At 41.0% G+C, this 22,925-nt stretch overlaps 1 long non-coding RNA gene across 1 annotated transcript; it reads right to left on the minus strand.

Moving 5' to 3' along the window:
• Positions 1-9,227: 9,227 nt before the first annotated feature.
• LOC134732815 (uncharacterized) lies at positions 9,228-20,451 on the minus strand. Its single transcript, XR_010116376.1, has 2 exons — positions 20,279-20,451; positions 9,228-9,800 (listed from the first exon to the last, which is right to left on the minus strand). It is a non-coding gene; the product is annotated as an uncharacterized lncRNA (long non-coding RNA).
• Positions 20,452-22,925: the final 2,474 nt, after the last annotated feature.

The following is a 22,925-nucleotide window of genomic DNA, read 5'->3' on the forward strand; positions in this document are numbered from 1 at the left end:
AGAAAATTATTTTTCCATCCCTTCAACTGGGAAGAAGTCTCTGAAGCAGACACTTTTTCACTTTGACTTGGCGGGCGTGACAGGCAACAGGAGAGGGCTTAATGCAGAGGGGCACAAAGTGTCCAAGGGCACAGGTAGGTACCATGCAAGCCCCTGCATCCAGGGAGGTGGGTGACTTCTGGTCCACTGTGGACCTGACCACACTCTCCCCCGAGATCACTCACAGACACTGGGAGGAGAGTAGGAAGCCTAGGGGTGTTGGGTTAGAACTGGAAACACCTGGGTCGGGGGCAGGGCCGACTGCATGTAATCACGTAATGAGGAATGGCTGTTCATTTCTAGCATAAAGGAGAATGCATTGCAAGCACATTTAAAGAAACGAGTGCTCTATGAATAGTGCTAAATTAAAAATTCTTGGACAAAAGGATCTTCTTCAAGTTCCAGATTATTCAGAAACAAATTTGTATGTGCAAATTGGACATGAGATATTCTTTCATTCAACAGTTATTTATCGGGTGCCGGCTATGGGATGCTGTCAGTATTCAAGGCACTGGGAACCAAAAAAGTTCTTACCCTTGTGTCATATTCTAGTGACACCTATTCATTTTTAGTTCATCTTTCTAGATTAAAAAAAAACACACACACAACAATTGTCAGAAACCAACTTATAGATTTGTCAAGACTAATTTAAGTGACTGACCAACAATAGTCAAAAAACTTGGATGCAAATGTAATGGGATGTTTTTTAACATTCTTCTTATTAAAAGAAAATTGCATCATTGCCTTTACAGTGATATGTTAAGATCATAAAACTGAAAAGCACTCATTTGATAAATCTGGTAGTCTAGAGCCACCTGGTGTCCAAACTATTTAATTACGTTATTTAACAAAGAAAAAGGATACTTTTTTTTTTTTTCTGGTATGATTCCACTTATGAGATGTCCAGACAGGCAAATCCATAGAAACAGAAAGCAGGACAGTGCTTTATTCTTTTAAATTTGAAATTCCCTAATTAAAAGAAGATATTCCCCACAATTAAAGATTAAAACTTAAAATACATTAGCCAGGTGTGGTGGCACGCACCTGTTAATGAACAAAGATTCTGTATTAGTTTCCTATTGCTGCTGTAAAAAATTATCACTAACTTGGTGGTTTAATGCAATACAAGTTTATTATTTTATAGTTCTAGGGTCATATGTTCATAATGGGTCTCTAAAATCAAGGTGTCAGCAGGGCTCTGTTCCTTCTAAAGGCCCTAGAGGAAGATCTGTGTCTTTCCCCTTTCTACCATCTAGAGGCTGCCTGAATTCTTTGGCGGGCAGTCCCCTACGGTCTTCAGAGTCGGTGATGACTGTTGAGTCTTTCCCATGATGCACCCCTCTGACACTACTTCTGGGCCCCACCTGGATGATCCAGGCTACTCTCCCCATCTCAAAGTCAGTGGATGTTTTTCTTTTAACAGAGATGGGGGTCTTGCTGTGTTGCCAGGTTGGTCTTGAACTCCTGAGCTCAAGCAATCCTCCCTCCTTGGCCTCCCAGAGTGCTGAGATTATAGGCATGAGCCACTGCACCTGGTCGTCAGTGGATTTCTTAGTTACACCTGCAAACTTAATTCTCCCTTGCCCTAGAACATAACCTATTCACAGGTTTTGGAGATTTGGATGAGGACCTCTTTGGGGAAAAGACATTATTTTGCCTATCACAGAGTCCATTAGTTTTTTCTGGAGGCAAATATGCTACTTTTTAAGTTTCAGTTAAATGGGAAAGACATTAAACTATTTCTCTGTCCCTGTTTGTAACTTGGAATCGATGAACAGGAAGAGAAACATTGCTTCTGCCAATGCCTGTAAAATTAACCAAGCGTTTAAAAATCCCCGCAGTGAATTTTTATTTATGCTTTCTTTACTAATCTTAGCCAGAAAAACCCAAACTAAATATTAAAAAATGTTAATCTTAAAATTAATTCAAGTTGACAAAGACAGGTGTAAGCCCAAATACTGTTCGATAGTACACGAAACATACAAGTAGAAGGTTTTGTTTGTTTGTTTACTGGGCAAAATGGTTTTATCTGCAAACTAGTTAGAATGAAGCTCACAAAAATGGAAAAATAGGGACCTCTGAAAGGGATAAAGAAGCCGAAAAGAGGAAGATAACGGGGGTCTGTTTTTTACTGTACCTCTTCATCACAGTAGCAGGTGAACACCCTGCCTATATTGGTCATTGGCGAGCAAGAGCAAGAGTGACCCTCCACACCCAGGAGGTTTGAATGGGTTGCTCCTGAAGTGGCCTTCAGAGTGAGGATGATAAACGCGGTCCTTCTCCTTTCTGTGAATGTAGGCAGTGTATGCTCATCTAACCTCAATGGAAAATCAGCCAGAAAAAGTGCTTGGATTTTCAATAGTGCTGCCCTGCCTTTTCTGGAATGTCATATATAAGGGGCTATGGTAAGGGGACATCAGTATTATCTAGGTAGAATGAGAAAAAAGAGAATTGAATTATTCAAAATAATTGAATCATTTTGGAATATTCAGCTGTTAATAATAATTGAGTATTCAATTATTTCTGTTATAAAAATGCTTTAGCAACTGTTAATAGTGCTGATAGTAGTAAAGAGAGTCTTTCCAGGACCTGTGTAAGGCTTTTCTCCAGTTTGAGGAAGCCTTCATGAAAACATTACCTCCAAGAACCTCCTTAAAGTTATGTATGAATTAAAATTTAATAATTTTAATTAATAAATTTAGTAATTAACAATAAGTATAACAATAATTATTTAAAATAATTTAATTAAATATTTAATAATTAAAATTATTAAAGTATTTTAATAAATAGCAGTCATTAAGTTGCTAGCGTAAGTCTTGGCAGTATGTGTTATATAGTTTTCATTGTAGAGGTTTTACATGTCTTTTGTTAAAGTTGTTCCTAAGTATTTTGTAAATTTTAATGCTTTTAAAAATGGTAATGCAGGCCGGGCGTGGTGGCTTACACCTGTAATCCCAGCACTTTGGGAGGCTGAAGCGGATGGGTCACAAGGTCAGGAGATCGAGACCATCCTGGCTAACATGGTGAAACCCCGTCTCTAGTAAAAAATACAAAAAAATTAGCCAGGCGTGGTGGCGGGCGCCTGTAGTCCCAGCTACTCCGGAGGTTGAGGCAGGAGAATGGCGTGAACCCGGGAGGCGGAGCTTGCAGTGAGCCGAGATCGCGCCATTGCACTCCAGCCTGGGCAACAGAGCCAGACTCCGTCTCAAAAAAAAAAAAAAAAACAAACAAAAAAAACAAAGGTAATGCCTACCTGGCCCTTTAGAAAATTAAAAAAAGAAAAGAAAAAAATGGTAATGGTTTTATTTATTCCTTTCCAATATGTATGACTTTATTTTTCTTACCTTTTTACACTGGTAAGACCTCCAGTATAATATTGAATAACGGTGGGGAAAGTGAACATTCTTGCTTTGTTCACAGCCATAAGGGAAAGGTAGTCAATATTTCACCATTAAGTATGCTATTATCTTTAGGTTTTTTCCTAGATGACTTTTATCAAGAAGTTCCCTTCTGGTCTTAGTTTACTAAGAGATTTTCATTTTTAAATCATGATGGCTATTATTGAATTTTGTCACAGGCATTTTGTTGCATTTATTGAGATGATCATATGATTTTTTTCCTTTATTCTGTTAGTGTGACAAATAGCAACAATTGATTTTCAAGTGTTAAAGCAACTTTGCATCCCTAAAATAAACCCCACTCAGTCACAATGTATTATCCTTCCTTTTTATGTATTGCTCCTTTCAACACTCTATTTTTCCCTTCCCTTCCCCTCCCTCCCTCCCTCCCTGCCTCCCTCCTTTCTTTCTTTCTTTCTTTCTTTCTTTCTTTCTTTCTTTTTCTTTCTTTCTTTCTTTCTTTCTTTCTTTCTCTCTCTCTCTCTCTTTCTCCTTCCTTCCTTCCCTCTTTCTTTCTTTCTCTCTCCTTCTTCTCCTTCTCCTTCTTCTTCCTCTCTCTCTCTCTCTGTTTTCAGACAGGGTCTCACTCTGTTGCCCAGGCTGGAGTGCAGTAGCGTGATCATGGCTCACTGCAGTCTTGACCTCCTAGGCTCAAGCAATCCTCCCACTTCAGCTTCCCAAAGTGCTGGGATTACAGGTGTGAGCCACTGGGCCTGGCCAAGAAACTATTTTCTAAAGGAGTTTGTGGCCGTGAGTGTGGCTTACGCCTGTAAGGAGACTGAGGCAGGAGAATTGCTTGAACCCGGGAAGCGGAGGTTGCAATGAGCCAAGATTGCGCCACTGCATTCCAGCCTGGGTGACTGAAGGAGGCTCTGTCTCAAAAAAAAAAAAAAAAAAAAAGAAGGAGTTTGTGTAAGATTAGTATTATTTCTTCCTTAAATGTTTGGGAGAATTCCCAAGGGAAACCATCTGGGTCTGCAGTTTTCTTTAAGGGATAGCTTTCGATTCTCAATTCAACTTTTAAAATTAATATATTCAGATTTTCAATTTTTTTTTTTGCATCAGTTTGGTAAGTTGTGTTTTTCAAGAAACTACTTTCATCTGACTTGTCACGTTTATCTGCCTAAAGTTACTGCCTGCAGGCTTTGTGGTGATCTCCCCTCCTTCTGTTTGAGGTTGGGAATGTGTGCTTTCCCTCTTTTCTGGAGCATTCTCAAAGTCTCCCATGGCAGTGTCCTTTGTCCTAGGCAGGGCAAAAAGGATGATCTTCTTTCAGTTATGGAGAGGCCAGCACCCTCTTCCCCTTTCTTCTATTTCTCGTCATCCACAAACCCCTGCACGCTCATAGATAAGACAGACACTATCTGGGAGATCCCTCATTTTCCCCATAATAGGTTCCCCAGAATGTTTTTTGGACACGAGAATGTATAGACTTTGGGGGATGTGGACAAAACAGACAAATACCAACTTATAATTACTGTTACTATGATTATACATATGTACTTTAAATCAAATTATATACTGAGTTTTTTAGTTGCGTTACTATATAAAAACACACACATATTTATACTCTATATAAACATACACACATTTACCATTTTAGCCATTTTTAAGTGTACAATTCAGTTGCATTAAGTACATTCACAATGCCATGCAACCATCGCCACTCTCCATTTCTGGAACTTATTTTTTTTTTCTTTGAGACAGAGTCTTGCTTTGTCACCCAGGCTGGAGTGCAGTGGTGTGATCTCTGCTCACTGCAGCCTCTGCCTCCCGGGTTCAAGTGATTCTTCTGTCTCAGCCTCTGGAATAGCTGGGATTACAGGCGTGTGCCACCACACCTGGCTAATTTTTGTGTTTTCAGTAGAGACGGGGTTATACCATGTTGGCCTGGCTGATTTCGAACTCCTGACCTCAGGTGATCTGCCCATCTCTGCCTTCCAAAGTGCCGGGATTACAGGCGTGGGCCACTGTGCCTGGCATATTTCTGGAACTATATGCACACCACATTTTATTCATTCATTCATCTGTGATGGACACTGGGTTTGTTTCCACCTTTTGAATATTATGAATAATGCTGCCATAAGCACTCATGTACAAGTATATGTTTGAGTGCCTGTCTTCAGTTCTTTCGGGTATATATGTAAGAGTAGAATTGCTGGACCATATGGTAATTCCATGTTTAACTTTTTGAGAAGCTGCCAGACTTTTTTGCACAGCAGCTGTACCATTTTACATTCCCATCAGTAATTCATGAAAGTTCCAGTTTCTTCATATTCTTGCCAACACTCGTTATTTTCTGCTTTTTTGATAATAGCCATCCTAATGTGTTTGAAGTTACACCTCATTGTAGTTTTGATTTGCATTTCCCTAATGATTTATGAGGCTGAGCATATTTTCATGTATTTATTGGCCAGTTATACAGAGACGTCTATTCAAGACATTTGCCCATTTTTGAATTGTTTCTTTGTTGTTGTTGAGTTGTAGGAGCTATTTATATATTCTTTTATTTATTTATTTATTTTTGAGATGGAGTCTTGCTCTGTCGCCCAGGCTGGAGTACAGTCGTGCAATCTCGGCTCACTGCAACCTCTGTCTCCTGGGTTCATGCCATTCTCCCGCCTCAGCCTCCCGAGTACCTGGGACTACAGGCACCCGCCACTACACCCAGCTAATTTTTTTGTATTTTTAGTAGAGACAGGGTTTCACCATGTTAACCAGGATGGTCTCGATCTTTGACCTCATGATCTGCCTGCCTCGGCCTCCCAAAGTGCTGGGATTACAGGCATGAGCCACTGAACTGGCCCTATTTATATATTCTTGATATTAATCCTTTATCAGATATATCATTTGTAAATATTTTCTTCCATTCTATGGATTCTCCTTCACTCTCTTGATTGTGTATGTGTCAACCTGACTGAGTCACAGGGTGTCCAGATAGTTCTTGGTGCGTCTGTGAGGGTGTTTCTGGAGGAGATTAGCACTTGAATGGACAGACTGAGTAAAACAGAATGCTCTGCCCAATGTGGGTGGGCATAATGTAATCTGTTGAGGGACTGAAGAGAACAAAAAGGTGGAGAAAGGGAGAATTTGCTGTCTTTGTCTGAGTGCTTGAGTTGGGATATTGCTCTTTTCCTGTCCTTGGGACTTAACATCATTGGTTCTTCTGGTTCTCAGGCCTTCAGACTTGGACTAGAACTACACCACTGGGTCTCTAGTTTGCAGGTAGTTCATTGTGGGACTTCTCAGCCTCCATAAACATATGAGCCAATTCCTTACCGTCTCTCGCCCTCTCTCTGCGCATGAGTGTGTGTGTTTGTGTATCTCTCTCCTATTGGTTCTGGTTTTCAGGAGAACCCTAATGCAGATGTCTTTTGATGCATGAAAGTTTTTGATGAAGTCCAATTTTTTCTTTGTTGGTCATGCTTTTGGTGTCATATTCAAGAAATTATTAGCAAATGCTAATGCCATGAAGATTTTCCCCTATATTTTCTTCTAAGAGTTTTACAGTTTTAACTCTTAAGATTAAGTCTTTGATCTATTTTGAGTTAATTTTTGCATATGGTGTAAGGTAAGGATTCCATGTCATTTTTTTCCATATGTATATACAGTTTTCTCAGCACTTTTTGTTAAAAAAAACTGTTCCTTCCTCATCGAATGATCTTGGCACCCACCTACATATGGTCAGTTTTCATCAATTGACCAATATGTGAGAGTTTATTTCTGAGCTTTCTAGTCTATTCCTTTGGTCTGTATGTCTGCCCTTGTGCCAGTACCACACTGTTAGGATTACTTTAGCTTTGTGGCAAGTTTTGAAATTAGGAAGTGTGAGTCCTCCAAATTTGTTCTTCTTTTCAAGATTGTTTTGGCTATTTGTGCTCATATATTAACTTTAAAATACTGATTTCCCTCCACTTATTCTTCATGATATCATTTTATTTTTATTTATTTATTTATTTGAGACACAGTTTCACTCTGTCACCCAGGCTGGAGTGCAGTGGTGTGATCTCAGCTCACTGCAACCTCTGCCTGCTGGGTTCAAGTGATTCTCATGCCTCAGCCTCCTGAGTAGCTGGGATCACAGGCACATGCCACCATGCCTGGCTTATTTTGTAGAGACGGGGTTTCACCATGTTGTCCGGTCTGGTCTCTAACTCCTGGCCTCAAGTGATCCACCTGCCTTGCCTCCCAAAGTGCTAGGATGTGCCTGGCCAATGATGCCATTTTAAACATATCACATGCAATTTTAATATGGTTTATTCTGCTACAATTATTTAAGGTGGATTAGCTCCTATGAGATTGAAAGTAGAGAAATTAGGTCAGTATGCTGTGGAAACTATATTGGTTCATCTGCAAAATTTCCCAGCATGTAATATTTTGTGCCGCCAAGAAAGAGCAGCAGGATGCAAGCACATGAGCACAGCTGAATACCCCAAATATAAAGGAGTACAGTATTGAAACCAGTGCACTTTCTTTCTATGCCCTCCTTTTTCCTTTTGAAATAATTTTCCGAATTATTGCAAAAATAGCACAAAGAGTTCACATATGCCTTTCTCCCAGCTTCCTCCAATTTTAACTTACACAATTATCAAAACCAGAAAAAACATTGGTACCATACTATTAACCAAACTACAGACTTTACATATCACCAGTTTCCTCCCTTAAAGCCCCTTGTCTGTTTCAGGATCCAATCCAGGATCCCATGTTGCTAAATCATGTGTCTCCTTAGTCTCCTCCAATCTGTGAGAGTTCCTCAGTCTTTCCTTGTCTTTCATGACCTAATGATTACTTTACAGAATTTCCCAATTTGGATTCCTCTGATGATTTCTCATGATTAGATTGAGATTATGCATTTTGGGTAAGATTACCCCAGAAGTGATGTTGTGTCCATGTCAGTACATAATGACATCAATGAGACTTATTACTGGTGATGTTAACCTTGATAATTTGGCCACTGTGGTTTCTCAATAAAGTTCTGCACAAAATATCTTCTGTAATTGATAAATATCTCAGAGAGATACTTTGATACTGTGAAATATCCTGTTTCTCCTCCAATATTCATGACCGATTTTAGCATCTATCAGATGAATCATGCCTGCAACAATTATGGTGGTGTCTGCCTAGTAATTTTATATTTCTATTATTCCTTCTATGTTTTTAAATTAGAATTATTTGTAAGGAATAGATACCCTGTTTCTCCCATTTATTTATTTATTCAATCACTTATTTGTATCAGTGTGGACTCACAGAAAGTTATTTTATTCTGAGCTAAAATCCAATACTATTTCAATTTGGTTGCTCTAGTTGTTCCAGCTTTGTCCATTGAGAGCTCTCCTTCACATTAGTTCCTGTGTCTTCTCAACAGACACAGGAACTATCTTTCAAGCACCTCCTTATTTTCTAGTGCAATAACCTATTCCAGGCTCATTTTGCATTTTGCAAAGGAGACTGTTCCTTTCACAGGAGAATGGTGTGTGGAGCTCATGACCTAGGATCTAGGTATGCTTATAGCCATTGGAGTATCATTGCCTTTAGGCACTCTTAGCAGACAGAGCTAGGACATCTATGTATGTATACTAACTCATACATATGCACACATCTAAATGTAAAGGTGTATGTATGTGTATATTTGATACATTAAAAACAATTATTTTGGACTGGGCACAATGATTCATGCCTATAATCCCAGCACTTTAGGAGGCCGAAGTGGTGTTGATAGCTGATGTGACACCTTGGTTCTTGTCTTCTTCGTTTAAAAGAATTTAAATGAGAGACACACAGCAAAAGAAGTGCAGCATAGAGTAATTTATTGCAAAAGAAAAAGAATATTTGGAAAGTTAGGTACAGAATAGACAGTACACCGAGAAAGAGGATTCAGGGCGGGCTGCTCGTAAGGATGAGACAGCAGAGACCGGCGCTAGGGGGACTCCTTTATGGGAGTCTCCCATGATTATTCATAAGGAGTTGGAAAGAGGTGTTGCTAGTAAGCATGTACCGGGGGGTCCTCTGGGTGCACGTGCGCAGTAACTGTACATGCTTGTTCATATGTTGCATGTCTCGTTAGCATCTTAAATCTCCACCCAGGGTGTGTTTTTTACTATTATAATGGGCAAAGGGTCAGTTTGAGGATGGGTAAAATCCAAATATGCATGTGCTCTAGAAGGGAAAGTCCCTGCTGAAGACAGCTTTGCTTGAGTGAGCCCAGTGCAAGTGCTGAGGCTGATTATGTTGACTGTATGCTCACCATGGTTGTTTGTCCCGCGAACATGGTCAATTCCTTGACTACCAGTCCTGCCTCAGTGGGAGGATTGCTTGAGGCCAGGAGTTTGAGACCAGCTTGGGCCACATAGCAAGATCCCATCTCTATAAAAATAATAAATACAAAATATAAAAAACAATGATCGTAATACTGATAGATCTGATTCCAATTCAACACAAGGCTCATTCTACCCATCTCCCTTTCCCTCCTTGTAACTTATTTCTTTGAGAGACACATGGCTCTTATATATAATGTTCATTTATTTATTCAATACTAGTATATACACAAAGTATTTATTGAATTGCTAATCCATAGCCCTATGAGAAATTAATTTACTAACTAGTGTACAGTGTTGTTTGTTTGTTTGTTTGTTTTTTGATATGGAGTCTTGCTCTGTCGCCCAGGCTGGAGTGCAGTGGCGCAATCTCGGCTCACTGCAACCTTCACCTCCCGGGTTCAAGCAATTCTCCTGCCTCAGCCTCCCAAATAACTGGGACTATAGCCGCATGCCACCATACCCGGCTAATTTTTGTGTTTTTAGTAGAGACAGGGTTTCACTATGTTGGCCAGGCTGGTCTCGAACTCCTGACCTCAGGTGATCCACCCACTTCGGCCTCCCAAACTGCTGGGATTACAGGTGTGAGCCACCATGGCCAGCCGAGTACAATATTTGTAAATAGTTCATTTTGCCATTAGCTTTTCAGTATCCAGGCAAAATACTGTTTTTCAAAGTTACTTAATTATTTTCTTCCCCATCCCCTTCTGTATGGTCATGAGTCATTTGTAGTATATTTAATTTGTTCAGTCATTACTATTTTCTTCCCTTCTCTATAACTCCTTTCGAATTTCCCCGTTTTTCACCCCTTTGCTACCCATACCCTGTAGGTAACCAATCTCTTTAGTTTCTTGTTTATCTTTCTGTATATTTTTTGCACAAATAAGAAATCCGTTCTCTTATACTCCCTTCTTAATTTTTGTTTTCCTGTTTTTCTTTAAAACAATTTCTTTTTAGAGATGGGGTCTTACTACATTGCCCAGGTTGGCCTTGAACTCCTGGGCTCAAGCAATCCTCCTGCCTGGGCTCCCAAATCTCTAGGATTACAGGCGTGAGCCACCATGCCTGGCTCCTCCCACCCCCACCCCCACCCCCATTTCTCTTTTACATGAAGGGTAGCATGCTATAGTGACTCTTTTTTTCTTTTTTTTCTTTTTGAGACTGAGTTCGCTTTTGTTGCCCAGGCTGTAGTGCAATAGCATGATCTTGCCTCACCACAGCCTCCGCCTCCCGGGTTCAAGCGATTCTCCTGCCTCAGTCTCCTGAGTAGCTGGGATTACAGGCACCCGCTGCCACGCCCAGCTAATTTTTTGTATTTTAGTAGAGACGGGGGTTTCACCGTGTTGCCCAGGCTGGTCGTGAACTCCTGAGCTCAGGCAATCCGCCCGCCTCAGCCTCCCAAAGCACCTGGGATTACAGGCGTGAGGCATCACGCCCAGCATAGTTAACTCTTTCGTACTTTGCATTTTTCCATACCCTCTCCTTCCTGTTTGCTCATTTCGGTCACATGCTCTGTCTTGGCTGTGCAAAATACTGTTTCCACCATCTTTGTGCATTTTGTTTTTGTTGTTACATCCCAGAAGCCCCAATTCCTTACTACACATTCTTCCATCAAGCTACTTTCAGCTTTTTTTTTTTAAAGGTAAGATTCTATACTTAACTGTAGTATTTTTCTATTAAGGGTTTAATGTGTTGCTTATTATTATGCTAGTATTTCTTACAGGGTTCTGCTTTAAAAAATTCTCATTATAAAATTGCATAGGCTTTGAGTGGCCTGCTTCAACACTTTTCCCCCATAAGCCCTGTTATTTTAGTGGGCAAGTTTGCAGAAGATAAGCCTTTTATAGAAAGCTGTTTAGTAGCAGAAATGCCTGTTATCAGTAGTTTCATCATCACTTTTTGAGTCTTTTAACACATTTCAAGAGGCCATCATCTTCAAATCCATCTAAATTTTCAAGAGAGTACAAATTTGTATGTGATGATATTGCTGGAAATTTTGTTCTGAGCCAAGTTCATTATCTACAAAACAACCACTTACTGTATCTCTTTTCAACGATCTCTGTGAATGGCTTATTTATAATATCTTGCAACTGTGAAGCCATCTTCTAGGAATAATTAGTAAATCTGTGTAAATTTCTTTACCTCCTTTTTATCAATTCCATCCTACAAAGCATGCAAAGTTGTTCAAACTCATATAATTGAGGAAATTCAAACCGGGATGCTACTGCTTGATAAGCAGTAGGTGATGGCCTGACTCTTTGTCTCTGTAAAGTCTTCGCCAGGTGCAAAAGAGGATCGACCGCTAAAGGAGCTTCTCAAAGCTGGTGAGGATGATGCTAGTGCAGTGCTTCTAAACCTTAATGTGCATACAGATTACCCAAGGATTTTGTTGAAATGTAGACTTTGGTTTCAGTAAGTTTGGGAGGGGCTTGCAATTCTGTCTTTCTAACCAGGGCTCAGGTGATGCTGATGCTGATGCTCCAGGTTTATGGAGCCCTCTCTGATAAGGAAGATTATAGATTTTTACTAAGAATTGAGATCAGCATTCAATAGAATATTCTGAAATATTGGAAGTGCTTTATGTCTGTACTGCCCAATACAGTGGCCACAGGCCATGTGTGGATACTGAGCACTTGAATTATGGCTAGTGAGACCAGGAGCTGAATTTTAAATTAAATTTAAATTAATTTGAGTGTAAATGAAAATAGCTACATACAGTTAGTGGCTATCACCCTAAACAGTGAATATCCTTTAAAATAAAAAAAATATATACATATATATAAGGCGGGTGCCGTGGCTCATGCCTGTAACCCCAGCACTTTCAGAGACTGAGGTGTGCAGATGCTTGAGCCTGAGATTTCAAGACCAGCCTGGCAACATGGTGAAACCCCATCTCTACAAAATACAGAAATAAAAAATTAGCCAGGGATGGGGGCCTGCCCCTGCAGTCCCAGCAATCTGGGAGGCTGAGGTGGGAGAATCACTTGAGCTCAGAGAGGTTGAGGCTGTAGGTCGTGCCACTGCTCTCCAGCCTGGGTGACAGAGTAAGACCCTATCTCAAAAAATAAAATAAAATAAAGTTAAATTAAATTAAATAATATATATATATGTGTGTGTATGTGTGTGTGTGTATATATATATATATATATATATATATATATATATATAATTATGTTCGGGGGCAAAGGGAACTTTACTTCCACCCTCTGAAGGTTTGATAATTTTAGTCTCTGGAATAAACTGGACAGTAGACAGATCAACAGGAGAAAAGGCGTACAGATTGATTATGTGCATATGCATGGGAGTCCCACAAACTATGAGACTTAAAGAAGGACCAGATGGCTGAAGCTTAAATAGCATTTTGGGCTACAGAAAGAAATAGTAGCTTGGGGTTTCCAGGGGCGGGGAGGTGGCATCAAATTATGGAAGGTTAAGGTTAAAAATGTCTGGCAAACAGAGGTTTTCTTGTAATGCAGATAGTCTTCCAGGTAGCAGTCTTCAAAAGAATATATTAGGCCTGTGTTTAGGCTCCTTTCCTGTGAGTTAATCTTCCCTGTTCAATAAGATTATAGGGAGGGGCTCACAACTGCATTCCTTCTAGACCAACTTCAGAGAAAGCCATACTCTGGCGCTTCGGGAGGGAACGAGGGAAACAGACCTTGATTTTCCTTTAGTGAAAAGCACTCAGCATGCCAAAGCACCATACTTTGGGGCATCAATTTCTGAGCCCCAACACTTGTGTATGTAAGTACCTGTACAAACATATAATATAGTTTTTGAGGTCTTTGTATTTTCATAAATGCAATGCTATTGAACACATTGTAAACTTTGCTGTATTATGTATTGATAAATGTTCAGGTTGTTGTCCACTTTTTTTCAACTACAAACTATACAGAAAAAAATCTTTGTGCATGCCACCTCAAATACATGTTTGTGTATTTCCATAGGATAGACAGTGAGAAATGGAATCACTGGGTCACTGAGAATAGTTACTATTTTGAGTTACTGCCAAGTTGCTTTTCAGAGAAGCTGAAGTAATTTATTCCAGTTTTAGTAGGAAAGTACCATTTCTCCACATTCTTGATTAGTATTACCAGCATTTTTTATTGCTTTGCCAGTTATATGGTGAAAAGTTACATCTTACTTTAATTTACATGTCTGTGCATGACTAGGGAGAATAAAATTTATTTGTTTACTGATCATTTATATTTTCTCTTCTGTGACTTGACAGTTCACATTGTCTGTTCATTTTTCTGCTGAGTTGTCTTATTCTTATATATATCCAAATTAAAATTTTTTGTTATATGTTATATTTATTTCTAGTTTGTACTTTTTTTGTACTTAGATTTTAAGTTTGCTTATGCCTTTAGGTTTTTACAGAAGGTTTAAATTTAGACATAGTTATGCAAATCTCCTCCCTTGCAACTTTCCTTAATTCAGGCTTTTCTGCCCCAGAGTCATAAACACAGTCTCCTATGTTTTTATATAACACTTTTATAATCTTACTGAGATATATAATCCATATGCAATTGATTTTTATTAAGTGTGAGTTAGAAACCAACCTTTTTTTCTCTAAATGCATGGTCGATTCTCCCAATACTATTTCTTGAGTAGTCCAGCCTTTCACCACTGATAAATTTCAACCTTTATTAGATATTAAATTCCTATGTACGTGGAAACCTTTTTCTGAAGTCTTCATTGTGTTTCATTAATTTTGTCTGTTTATTCATGCATCAACATGACATTTTAAACAATATTAAACACATGCTTTGATATCTGCCAGGACAAGTTTCTCCCATTTTTCCCTCCTAAAATTGTCTAAGCTACGCATACACGCATACACTTCTAGCCTCGCTTATGAATTCTTGAATTAGCTAGCCAAACTGTATGCTAAAGACTGTTGGGTTATTTTGGGGATTACATTTTACATATCGACTTGCAGAGAGCTGTTTTTTTTTTTTTTTTTTTTTTTTTGAGACAGTCTCGCTCTTTTGCTTAGGCTGGAGTACAGTGGCATGATCTCTGCTCACTGCAACTTCCACCTCCCAGGTTCAAGTGATCCTCCCACCTCAATCTCTCCAGTAGCTGGGACTACAAGCATGCACCACCACACCCAGCTAATTTTTTTTTTTTTTGAGATGGAGTTTCACTCTTGTTGCCCAGGCTGGAGTACAATGGCATGATCTTGGCTCGTTGCAATCTCTGCCTCCCAGTTTCAAATGATTCTCTTGCCTCAGCCTCCTCAGTAGCTGGGATTACAGGTGTGTGCCACCATGCCCAGCTAATTTTGTATTTTTATTAGAGATGGGGTTTCACCATGTTGGCCAGGCTGGTCTTGAACTCCTGATCTCAAAGCGATCCACCTGCCTCGGCCTCCCAGAGTGCTGGGATCACAGGTGTGAGCCACCACACCCGGCCTAATTTTTGTATTTTTTGTAGAGAAAGGGTCTCACCATGTTACCCAAGCTGGTCTCAAACTCCTGGGCTCAAGTGATCCTTCTGCCTTGGCCTCCCAAAGTGCTGGGATTATAGGCATGAGCCCCTGCACCCAGCTTGGCATGTTAAAATACTGAAATTTATCATCTATAACCAATAATGTTCTCAATTTTGGATTTCTTCTACATCTCATAAAGTTTACTTTTTTCCTTGTAAAGATCTTCTGTATTTATTATTTAGGTTCTGTTGTGAATTCTTTTCCATTACATTTTCCATCTATTGCTGGTTGTATTAGTCTGTTTTCACACTGCCATGGAGAAATACCCGAGACTGGGTATTTTATAAAAGAAAGAGGTTTAATTGACTCACGGTCTCACATTGTTGGGGAGGCCTTGGGAAACTTACAATCATGGCAGAAAGCAAAGGAGAAGCAGGCACCTTCTTTACAGGATGACAGGACAGAGTGAGTGCTGAGCAAAGAGCACTCTTAAGCCCTTTACCATCAGATCTCATGAGAACTCACTATCATAAGAACAGCATGAGGATAACCACCCCCATGATTCAATTACCTCCTATGACAACTACCTGGGTTCCTCCTATGACACACAGGGATTATGGGAACTACAATTCAAGATGCGATTTGGGTGGGGACACAGCCAAACCATATCACTGGTATATCACAAAACTACTAATTTATGAATGTCCATCTGCTATCTAAGCCACCTTGTTGAACTTTGTTGTTATTTGTAAGTTTTCATCATATTAGTTTCATAATCTATCATGTGGTAGATTAATCATAGCCTGGAGCCTCCCCCTCTTATCTCAAATCCCTAGGAATGACAGAAAAGTTATAAGAAAAATAAAATACATCCCTGCCTCCTAGAACACACAAAAAAGAAAAAGAAAATACATAGTAGCATCCTGTATATACTATTAATCATTTTATATTTTCTCTTCCTCCTAGTGGAATTTTCAATATCAGTACACAGACAGGAGCCCCCTTCTATGTAAGGGTACCACTGTATGGATGTCTGATAACTTAACCAGTCTCTGTTGAAAGACCTTCCTCCCCAGTCTTTTACTGTCACAATGAAAATCCTCGTATAAAAGTCTTGCAATTGCCCGATGGGTTCTTCCTGCCTGCTGCACAAACAAATGCAATTCACTGAGACTGTGGTACTGCAGTAAAGAAAGTGTAATGCAAGGCCAATGATATGGTTTGCCTGTGTCTCCACCCAAATCTCATCTTGAATTGTAGTTCCCATAATCCCCACATATCATGGGAGGGACCCAGTGGGAGGTATTGAAACATGGAGGTGGTTACCCCCATGCTGTTCTCATGATAGTGAGTGAGTTCTCATGAAATCTGATGGTTTTATAGGGGCTTTCCCCCTTTTGCTCAGCACTTCTCCTTCCTGCTGCCCTGTGAAGAAGGTGCCTTCTCCTCTATCGCCTTCCACCGTGGTTGTAAGTTTCCTGAGGCCTTCCCAGCCATGCAGAACTGTGAGCCAATTAAACTTCTGGAGCAAAGGTGACTCTTGCTATGCTTTGGCAAAGAGACTGGTGGCATTTTGCCCCTGCCCTAGAGATCTGTGGAACTTTGGACTTGAGAGAGATAATTTAGGGTATCTGATAGAAGAAATTTCTAAGCAGCAAAACATTCAAGAGGAAACAGAGCAAAAAGTTTGGAAAATTTGCAGCTGAAGATGCGATAGAAAAGAAAAGCTCATTTTCTGGGGAGAAATTCAAGCAGGCTGCAGAAATTTGCATAAGTAATGAGGAGCTGAATGTTAATAGCAAAGACAATGCAGGAAATGTCTCCAGGGCATGTCAGAGATCTTTGTGGCAGCCCCTCTCATCACAGGCCCAGAGGCCTAGGAGGGAAAAATGGTTTTGTAGGCCTGGGCCAGGGCCCCCCTGCTCTATGCAGCCTCAGGACATGGTGCCCTGCATCCCAACTGCTTTAGCTCCAGCTATGGCTAAAAGGGGCCAATGTACAGTTCATGCTGTTGCTTCGGAGGGTGCAAGCCCCAAGCCTTGGTGGCTTACATGCAGTGTTGGGCCTGCGGGTGCACAGAAGTCAAAAATTGAGGTTTAGGAATCTCTGCCTAGATTTCAGAGGATGTATGGAAATGCCTGGATATCCAGGCAGAAGTTTGCTGCAGGGATGGAGACTTCATGGAGAACCTCTGCTTGGGCAGTGCAGAAGGGAAATGTGGGGTTGGCTCCCCTACACAGAGTCCCCACTGGAGCACTGCCTACTGGAGCTGAGAGAAGAGGGCCACTGTCTTCCAGACCCCAGAGTGGTAGATCCACCAACAGCTTGTACTGAGTGCCTGGAAAAGCCACAGATAATCAATGCCAGCCAATGAAAGCAGCCAGGAGGGGAGCTGTACCCTGCAAAGCCACAGGGACAGAGCTGCCCAAGGCCATGGGAGCCCATCTCTTGCATCAGCGTGATCTGGATAGGAGACATGGAGTCAAAGGAAATTATTTCAGAGCTTTAATTACTGCCTCATTGGATTTCAGACTTGCATGGGGCCTGTAGCCCCTTTGTTTTGGACAATTTATCCCATTTGAAATGGGTATATTTACCCAATGCCTGTACCCCCATTGTATCTAGGAAGTAATTAACTTGTTTTCAATTTTACAGGCTCAAAGGTGGAAGGGACTTGCCTTGTCTCAGATGAGACTTTGAACTTGGACTTTTGGGTTAATGCTAGAATGAGCTAAGACTTTGGGGGACTGTTGGAAAGGCATAATTGTGTGTGTGTGTGTGTGTGTGTGTGTGTGTGTTTGAGACAGAGTTTCCCTGTTACCCAGGCTGCAGTGCAGTGGTGCAATCTTGGCTCACTGCAAACTCCACCTCTTGGGTTCAAGCGATTCTCCTGCCTCAGCCTCCTGAGTAGCTGGGATTACAGGCATGTGCCACCATACCCAGCTGATTTTTGTATTTTTAGTAGAAATGGGGTTTCACCATGTTAGCCAGGCTGGTCTTGAACTCCTGACCTCAGGTGATCCACCCGCCTTGGCCTCCCAAAGTGCTGGGATTACAGATATGAGCCACCATGCCCGGCTGCATAATTGTGTTTTGAAATGTGAGGAGATGAGATTTAGGAGGGGCCAGGGGCAGAATGACATGGCTTGGCTGTGTCCCCACCCAAATCTCATCTTGAATTGTAGTTCCCATCATCCCCACGTGTTGTGGAAGGGACCCAGTGGGAGATAACTGAATCATGGGGGCTGTTACCCCCATGCTGTTCTTGTGATAGTGAGTGAATTCTCACAAGACCTGATGGTTTTATAAGGGGCTTCCACCCCTTTTCTTGGTACTTCTTCCTGCCACCCTTTGAAAAAGTTGCCTTTCTTCCCCTTTGTCTTCCACTATGATTGTAAGTTTACTGAGGCCTTCCCAGTCATGCAGAACTGGGAGTCAATTAAACCTCTTTTCTTTATAAACTACCCAGTCTTGGGTATTTCTTCATAGCAGTGTGAGACTAGACTAATACAGCCAAGCAGAAGAACTGGAGTTATCACTCAAATCAGTCTCCTCAAAGGCTTGAAGATTATGGTTTTTCAGGGATAGTTTGATGGGCAGGGAACTAGGGAATGGATGCTACTGATTGGTTGGGGATGCAATCATAGGGGTGTGGAACATGGTCCTTTTGCACTGGGTGTGGGGCCACAGGACTGGTTGAGTCATGGGTCACGAGTCTGGATGGGGTCAGTCAGTTGCCAGAATGCAAAAGTCTGAAAAGCATCTCAAAAGACCAGTCTTGGGGCCGGGTGCGGTGGCTCATGCCTGTAATCCTAGCACTTTAGGAGGCTGAGGCAGGTGGATCACCTGAGGTCAGGAGTTCGAGACCAGCCTGGCCAATATGATGAAACTCCATTTCTACTAAAAATATAAAAATTAGTTGGGTGTGGTAGCAGGTACCTGTAATCCCAGCTACTTGGGAGACTGAGGCAGGAGAATCGCTTGAACCTGGGAGGTGGAGGTTGCGGTGAGCTGAGATTGTGCCACTGTACTTCAGCCTGGGCGACAGAGCTCGCTCCATCTCAAAAAAAAAAAAGCCAGTCTCGGGTTCTACAATAGTGTTTTTTTTTTTTGTTTTTTGTTTTTTGTTTTTTTTTTTCTGAGGCGGAGTCTCGCTTTCTTGCCCAGGCTGGAGTGCAGTGGCGCGATCTCTGCTCACTGCAAGCTCCGCCTCCTGGGTTCACGCCATTCTCCTGCCTCAGCCTCCTGAGTAGCTGGGACCACAGGCGCCCGCCACCATGCCCAGCTAATTTTTTTTGTTTTTGTATTTTTAGCAGAGACAGGGTTTCACCGTGTTAGCCAGGATGGTCTCGATCTCCTGACCTCGTGATCCACCCGCCTCAGCCTCCCAAAGTGCTGGGATTACAGGCGTGAGCCACGGCGCCCGGCCAATAGTGTTGTTATCTATAGGAGCAATTGAGGAAGTCACAAACCTTGTGACCTCTGGCCACACGACTCCTGAGCAGTAGGGGATTATAAAAACTATGCCCACATTTTAGCAGAATTCCGGCCCCTCCCATAATGCTAATTTCGTGGCCTTTCATTAGTTTTTGGTCCCTGAGCAAGGAGGAGGTTAGTTTTAGGGAGGGACTATTATCATCCTTGCTTCCAAGTTAAACTGTAAACTAAATTCCTCTCATGGTTAGCTTGGCCTATACTCAGGAATGAGCAAAAACAGTTAGCCTGTGAGGCTAGAAGCAAGATGGAGCCAGCCATGTCAGGTTTCTCTCATTGTCAGAATCTTTGCAAAGGTGGTGTCAGTCTTTGCACAAGTATCTGCAGATAAATTCCTAGAAGTGAAATTCCTAAAACCTGAATTTAAAAGTGTATGCAATATACTTCAATGTTAATAGCTACCACCAAAGTGCCCTCCGGAGGCTGTACCAATATGTATTTTTAACAATAATATATCAGCATGCTTGTTTTCCCACACCTTCAGGAACACACTTGGTTTAAAACTGCCCGAAAGGCATACAGAAATGGCCTCTCAATTCTTGCTATAGCAGATGCTGTGGATGTCCCATCCAGTATTTCCATCCCCCTTCCAAGTTTACCTGCAGAGGACGGTTCCTGCCCATCCTGACAGCATCCGACATAAGTGTCTTTATCTTTCTGCTTCTTTTCCTGAGTCATTTTGAGGTGTCACAGGAACTTGCTCAGCCCATCCAAGGGTGGGCTTCCCAGGGTGGCTGGGAATTAACAGCCTATCAGCTTCTCAGAGGCAACCCTTAACCAAAGAGGAAAGAGAACCAATGGATAAATGTGCAAAATTCCCCATTTCTCATCAGGCAATTCTGAAGCATGTTCCTGCCAGTTCTTCCGGAGACCCTAGTGAAATTGAGCTCTTGTTGGCTAAAGCAGTAATCTCGTTAGTACATCCTTTAATCACTTTGCTACCTTCCTTATCTCATTTCCCCACTCCCTCACTTCTTGCTATCACCTCTCAAACTACATTCACTCAGATCCTTGCCTCAATGTCTGCTTTTGGGGAGACCTAAACTAAGACGGATGGTACTAGAGCTGGTCCTAGAAAGGAGACCCTCAGAATGGGATATGAGAATTTGCTCATGCCCTGGTCAGGAGCAACAGGAACCTCACTGCTGGTCTAAGTGGGGGAAGTGATAGCCCACGGCTTAGCACGTTTACTAAGAATTTCACCAATGATTATTTAGGATGAGGTACAGGCAGAAGGGGAAGCACTCGGCTAGGGAAGGATTGTGGAGGTGGCTGACTTTTGTGAACTTTTCTGGAGTCCTTGAAGAGAATAGCACAGAGAACAGCAGGTAAGCCAATTATCAACTCAGGGCATGCTATGAAAGCCAAAGGCTTTCATAGCCAACTTTAATTAGATCCTCATCTCTTGCTGCAGGAGTGCAGAGTATGCTGCATATTAGACTCAGAATATAATCATAAAAATGTCAGCACTACAACGGATGCCAAATTCACAGCCAGGGCAGATGTCCTATGTTAATTTCAGGGCCCAGAAAGGGAAGCAGTAGGACTGTGAAACCTGGAATGGTCATGCTACACAGTCTTGAATCCCATATTCCTTTGAATCTTCAAAAAACAAAAGAAAAAAAAAAAGAAAAAAACATGCTGGCTCTGGGGGTTCATGCCTGTAATCCCAGCATTTTAGGAGGCTAAGGTGGGAGGTTCAGTTGAGCTCAGGAGTTAGAGACCAGCTTGGAAAACATAGTCAGACCCCATCTCTACAACAACAACAAAAAATTAGCTGGGTATGGTGGCATGCACCTGGGATCCCAGCTACTTGGGAGGCCGAGATGCAAGGATTGCTTGAGCCTGGGAGGTGGAGGCTGCAGTGAGCTGTGATCATGACACCACTCCAGCCTGGGTGACAGAGTGAAATCTTGTCTCAAACAAAAAACCAAGCATGCTTATTTATTAAGAATCTTTCCTTTTCTCCTGTGATCTAGAAAGTTTCCTTCCTTCTTTTCTTTTTCACTTTATTAAAATTTGATTCAATTGTAATTAATTTGTTGTAAGGAGTAAATTGGGAATGCAACTTCCTAACTCATCTTTCCCCACTGATATAAAATGCCACCTGGATTGTATACCGAATTCCGTATGTACTTGGGTCTTGTGGGAAAGAAAGCTAGGTGTTCTCCAAACCTGCTCTTTCTTCTATCTGGGCATATAACAGGGTACGTTTCCCAGGTTTCCTGCAGTTAGGAACTGATAGGCCTGGCAGATAAAAGCCTCCCAAAAGATGCCCCATCCTCTTTGCCTCCTTGCTAGGTGGATTAGAGATATTCTCTAAGAAAACCTTGAAAACCACATGTTAAGGATGGCAAAGCCAAAGACGGAAAGAGCCTGAGTCCAGAATCCTTGTGAAGAGGAAAGTCTGCTGAGCAGAAACACATTCTGGACTTTATGAAAATGAGAAATAAACTTGTACTTTGTATGAGACATTAGTTACTTTTTATTAAATCAGATGTCCTTACTCTAATATAGGTCTATTTCTGTTTCATTCATCAGTTTGTCTGCTCATATGCCCATACTATGCTGTTTTAATTTACATAATTTCATAATGTATTTTAGTACTTAGCAGGAGTTAATAACTTCATTAATTTTTCACAACTTTTTGGGGTTCTCCTTGCATGATCATTTTTCCATATGAGTGTTACAATCAGCTTCACTAGTTAAAATAAAACCTCCTTTGGTATGTTTATGGAAATTGTAAACATTAGTATTTGATATAAGAAGCAGTGACACCTTTATAATATTGAATCTTCTTATATAAGTACTGTTATTCTCTTCATAGATGGTCATGTCTTCATTTTTATTCTTTAGTAGTATTATAAAGTTTTATTTGTATAGGTGGTAATAATTTTTTATTTTGTTTACTCATAGTTTTTTTTTGAAGTTATGGTATTATAAATAGGATCTTTTTTCTATAATATTTTATAACTGGCTGTTGCTTATACAGGAAGCCTACAAGGATGCTGTGTTACCTGTTTTAGCATGATGTCAAATAAAAACGAAATGACCAGTCGGACATCCAAGAAAAACGTCTAAAAGCAAAACAAATCTTAAGTTTAAAAATGTTTACACTGTATAGCAGAAAAACAGACTGCATTCAGAGAAGGCATGTTAATTCACAATTCTAGGTTAATTCACAATGGTCAGAGTTGCCCTCCTTTTTGATTAGAATTCCAAAGAGCTGCTATTTTATAAACTGTC

This window comes from Symphalangus syndactylus, chromosome 16, assembly GCF_028878055.3.
Source record: "Symphalangus syndactylus isolate Jambi chromosome 16, NHGRI_mSymSyn1-v2.1_pri, whole genome shotgun sequence".
Classification (NCBI taxonomy): Eukaryota; Metazoa; Chordata; class Mammalia; order Primates; family Hylobatidae; genus Symphalangus; species Symphalangus syndactylus.